We start from the raw sequence: 5,505 nt of genomic DNA, 5'->3' as shown, positions 1-5,505 counted from the left end.
CTCAGGACTCTTCAGTCTGCAGGCTGACGCTCTATCCACTGAGTCAAACTGATTAGGGCCATTATAGTTTTTTTTATTTATAAAATGGATGTAGCCGAAACCGGTTTGGCTCAGTGGATAGAGCGTCGGCCTGCGGACTGAAAGGTCCCAGGTTTGATTCCGGTCAAGGGCATGTACCTGGGTTGCGAGCACATCCCCAGTGGGAGATGTGCAGGAGGCAGCTGATCGATGTTTCTCTCGCATCAATGTTTCTAACTCTCTATCTCTCTCCCTTCCTCTCTGTAAAAAAATCAATAAAATATATATTTTTTTAAAAATGGATGCACATGATAAAACAGGTAAAAATAATTCTGTCTTGAAGGATACAGAATAAAGGGTAAGCTTTCCTTTTCTCCTCTCCCCAACGCCAGTTTCACTCCCTGGAGCTTTAGTTCTTTGGGTAGTGAGCATCATATCTTCCGTAGGTGGCACTTTCAGTAGATGGTCCCTGGAGACGCCACAGTAAAATGTGGGAGATTTAATTCATGTATATGGTCTCCCCCTGTAGCTCCTGGTTCCGTTTGCTGTATTATTTCCATTCTTCTGGAGCTCCTTCATGACTTGAAACAATATCTTTAAACATCTATTTCTTTGTTGATCACCAGAGGCAGTATCTATTGATTACCCTCTATGAAGAATGAGGGAATTAGCTCACTCTCCTTGATCCCACTCCCCCCTCCTCCAACTACCTTTTTTAAAATTATAGCACATTGTCAAGGTTTATAATACTTTCTGTTCTATTTCTGTAATTAAGTCTTTCATTCTGAAAATTGAAAACCAATAAACAGCGTTTTCATTTCATGTTCATGAAAAATCTTTCAAGCATTAATTTCGAATAAGTCTTCCAGCTTTTTCTTCCTTCCCTTCACCCTGGATCAGACTCAGCTGCCACTGTTTCTGGTGCAGCCTGTTCGTCTTTTTCTTTGGTGTAGTACTCCCTTGTGAAAATTTTTCACAAAGGATTGTAACATTTCTGATTCTTATAGGTCTGAAAATCTCTCTTTTATACTTTCTCTCAGTTTTAACTTTGCCATCTTTATAAACAAAATTTCCCCAGGAACTGAGAAGATACTGTGTCCGGTTCTGTATGAACCCACTGCTGAAGGAGGAGGGCTGTATGGCAACTGTTTAGATCACCCTCCTCCCTGCACTGATTTGTAATGCCTCCTTTAAAAAAACAAACACAAATCACATACGAAGTTACAAGCACAGCGTTTGCTTGTGGGCCTTGAGTCTCTCATCGGTCTGTGTTGTCTGAGCCAGAACTACTCATTTATTTTTGTGGTTTTATCACCTGACAGAGCTAGTCCCCTGATTTTCTTCCAAGTGGATATTAGATTAATTTTGGAAAATCCCCCTCCCTCAATTTTGGTTACAGATGTTATTGTTCCTCGATTAAATGAACAATAAGGTATCGGAAGAATACCTTTCAGCATAAAGACAGGCTGGGTGGGATCTAATGGAACCCTTGGGAGCAAAGTAGGCTGTGCTCACCCAGCCCCGCTGGACCGGAGGGGATGCTGTGGGATGAGGGCAGCCACCCAGGCTCCAGAGTGAGAGGCCTGATGTAACGAGGATGCTGGCTGCAGCCTCTGCGCCCGCTGGGATGACAGTCTGGACCCTTAAACTCTTCAAACTCTTCTGTGACACTTGCCCCACCTCTCTCCCTGAACCCTGTATCCCAGCCTTATCTAAATACTTGCCTTTTCTTAAGCACACAAATATCCTCACCTGTGGATATTTTTTCCATTGATTGTTGGAGAGAGTGGAAGGGAGGGGGCGAGACAGAGAAACATCAATGTGAGAGAGGTACATCAATGGGTTGCCCCATACACACACCCCAACTGGGTCCGGGGATCAAGCCCGTGACTGAGGCACGTGCCCTTGACCAGAATCTAACTTGGAACCCTAAAGTCCACGGGCTGACACTAACCACTGAGCACAACCAGCTAGGGCAGGGCTGACACTAACCACTGAGCACAACCAGCTAGGGCACAGCTTTTCTTAAACACACTTGTAAAAAGGGTTAAATCCCTAATAAATAGAACTTTCAAATCAGTAAGAACAAAACTAAATGCCCTAATAGAAAAATGGACAAGAACACAAATAGGCAACTTACAAAAGATACACAAATTTCCTGAAAGTATGGAAGATACGGAGCCTTACTATTTTTCTTTTTGTGTGTGTTTATTTTTTCTTGCTTTTTAAATTTCTTTTTTCTTTTTGTTCTTGTTTTGTTTTGTTTCTACAGTGCCTCCCATTAATCAAAGAAATACACATTGAAGAAAAAAAAGATCAGGTACTATTATATATCCAATTGTTAATAGTTATGTGTTGCCAAAACCGGTTTAGCTCGGTGGATGGAGCGTCGGCCTGCGGACTGAAGGGTCCCGGGTTCGATTCCGGTCAAGGGCATGTACCTTGGTTGCGGGCACATCCCCAGTGGGAGGTGTGCGGGAGGCAGCTGGTCGATGTTTCTCTCTCATCAATGTTTCTAACTCTCTATCCCTCTCCCTTCCTCTCTGTAAAAAATCAATAAAAATATATTTTTAAAAAAAATAGTTATGTGTTAACATTGGTGTGGGGAATTGGGCACTCACATTGCTAGTGGGGGTCTATGCTGGTTCTTCCTTTTGGAGGAGAAACTGCAGTATCAGAAGTCTTAAAATATGCTTTACCTTTAACCCTGTGATACACATTTAGGAATTTATATAGTTAACAAGCAGACAAATATTTTTTAAATCTATGGGCAAAGATCCACTGCAGCATTGTTCATAACACTTTTATTGTTAATTGATTTTAGCCCAGCCAGTGTGGTTCAGTGGTTGAGCATTAATCTATGAACAGAAGGTCAGTTCTATTCCCTGTCAGGGGACATGCCTGGGTTTCAGGATCGATCCCAGTAGGGGATTCTCTTCATTGATTGGTTCAATGATTCTCTTCATTGATGTTTCTATCTCTCCCTCTCCTTCCTCTCTGAAATCAATAAAAATATATATTTTGATTAAAAATTGATTATAGAGAGCCCTGGCCGGTGTTCCCAGCGGTTAGAGTGTTGACCTGCACACCAAAGGGTCCTTCCTGGGTTCGCTTTCTGGTCAAGGGCACATACCTGGATTGCAGGTTCTAGCCTCAGCCCCAGTGGGGGCATGTGAAGCAACCAACCAATTGATGTGTCTCTCCCATCGATGTAACTCTCTCTCCCCCTCCTCTGACTCCTTCAACTCTCTCTAAAAATCAATGGGAAAATGCCCAGCTGGCATGGCTCAATAGTTGAGCATCGACCTATGAACCAGGAGGTCACGGTTTCGTTCCCAGTCAGGCCATATGCCAGGGTTGCAGGCTCGATCCCCAGTGTGGGGCGTGCAGGAGGCAGCCAATCAATGATTCTTTCTCACCATTGATGTTTCTATCTCTCCCTCACCCTTCCTCCCTTTTAAAAATATATATTAAAAAAAGAAAAAACAGCCCTAGCCCGTTCGGCTCAGTGGATAGAGCTTTGGCCTCTGGACTGAAGGGTCCTGGATTCTACTCCAGTCAAGGGCACATGCCCAGGTTGAGGTCTTGTCCCCAGTAGGGGGCGTGGGGAGTGTGCAGGTAGCAACCAATCAATGATTCCCTCTCATCATTGATGTTTCTCTCTCCCTCTCCCTTCCTCTCTGAAATCAATAAAAATATATCAAAAAATAAAATAATTCTTATTTAAAAAAAAAACACAATGGGAAAATTATTCTCAGGTGAGGATTAACCAAAAACCATGTGATTTTAGAGAGGGAGAGGAATGGGAGAGAGAAAGAGAAACATCAATTTGTTGTTCCACCTACTCATGCATTCATTTGTTGCTCCCTGTATGTGCCCTGACTGGGGATTGAACCTACAACCTTGATGTATCAGGATAATGCTCTAACTACTTAGATACCCAGCCAGCGCTGCTCATAATACTGAAAAGTTGGAAACAACCCAAAATATACACACACATCTATCGTCTACAATCTTGTTCAAGTGAATTTGGAGACTATCACTATCTGCAGCTGAAATATTTTAGAAACAATCGCAGGCCCCAGACCTACTGAATCAGAATTTGCATTTTGACAGTTCCTTGGGGCATTTGAGGGAACATTAAAATTAGAGAAGCTCTGGCAAGGACATGCACCAAAATGTCAGCAGTTCCTTTCTGGGGGGTGATGCTCCCTATTTTAAAGGCATTTTCTAGTTTGCTACGGTTGACATACATTTTCTTTCATAAGATTGTGTTCGTGGCAGAAAAGCACACCAGGCTGTGGTTGCATATGCCTGGGCACCCACGTCCTCTGGGAATCCCACCTCAGCCCCTCCTCCCCACACTCACCCAGACAGCCGCACATCCAGCTGTATTGTTGGGCCAGTAACCATAGCACCGCGCTGAAATTATTCTGTTCCTTCAGCTGTTCACATACTAAAATAAGGGGGAAATACCAAAGAAATTACCCAGGCTGCAGAGCAGAAACTAAATGCAAATTGACAGGATAATTATGGTTTGATTTATCTGTCTCCTCCACTGGACTGTGAACTTTTTTTTTTTCTTTTTGAGGGCCTTCTGGTAAAAACCGGAAGACCTACTAGACAAATTCAAAAAGAACTGTAAGCGCTGGACTGTGAATTTTTTTTTAAAATGTTTTTATTGATTTCAGAGAGGAAGGAAGAGGAAGAGAGAAATAGAAACATCAATGATGAGAGAAAATCATTGATTGGCTGCCTCCTGCACACCCCCTACTGGGGATCGAGCCCACAATCCCCCCCCCCCCCCCCCCCCGCATGTGCTCTTGACTAATCGAACCCAGGACCCTTCTATCCACTGAGCCAAACCAGTTAGGGCTGGATTGTGAACTTCTTGAAAGCAAGGGCCATGTCTTCCTTGCCTCCCAGCCTTGTCTGGCCCAAAGCAGGGATAAAAGTTTGCTAACCAGACCAAAAGGGAAGTGTTTGACCTGGCCCTACGGCGAGAAATAAATCTGACTGTGGGAGGATTACAGCTGGAGCTGCCTGAGCAGTCACCCAGGCCTCAGAACCGTCCCGCCCAGCTCCTCAGGAGGCCCAGCTTTTGCTCTGACCCTGAGCCCACATCCCAGTCAGCCCTGGGAGGACTTCCCATCCCCAACCACCCCCACTCAGAAGGCTCCTGCATCCTCACCAAACTGCCTCTCCCTGATGAGCTGAGTTTCTCCTCACTTCACACACCAGTGGTAGCAATGGCTCAAATGGAGACTTACCAGCAACATTTTTAAGATAAATAGGGGTCACCTAGAACCTGGACTGAACTTTGACCTGGGGGGAGGTTATTGGCCCCAGAACTGGGATGCTCTCAATCTCCTCCCAAAGACCTGTGTCCAGACTCCTTTCCAGGGATGGCTCCCTCCAGCCTCTTTGGCCCATTTTCAGGGCATTCTCTGCAGTTGCTCTTGTGTAAGCTCCCATGTGGTCCTAAAG

At 44.5% G+C, this 5,505-nt stretch overlaps 1 non-coding gene across 1 annotated transcript; it reads right to left on the bottom strand.

Moving 5' to 3' along the window:
- Positions 1-4,606: 4,606 nt before the first annotated feature.
- LOC118677919 lies at positions 4,607-4,669 on the bottom strand. The gene has a single exon (XR_004974626.1). It is a non-coding gene; the product is annotated as a U7 small nuclear RNA (small nuclear RNA).
- Between the last annotated feature and the right edge of the window lie 836 nt (positions 4,670-5,505).

Source organism: Myotis myotis, unplaced genomic scaffold (assembly GCF_014108235.1).
Source record: "Myotis myotis isolate mMyoMyo1 unplaced genomic scaffold, mMyoMyo1.p scaffold_m19_p_2, whole genome shotgun sequence".
Taxonomy (NCBI): domain Eukaryota; kingdom Metazoa; phylum Chordata; class Mammalia; order Chiroptera; family Vespertilionidae; genus Myotis; species Myotis myotis.
This window is presented reverse-complemented; position numbering and strand designations above follow the sequence as displayed.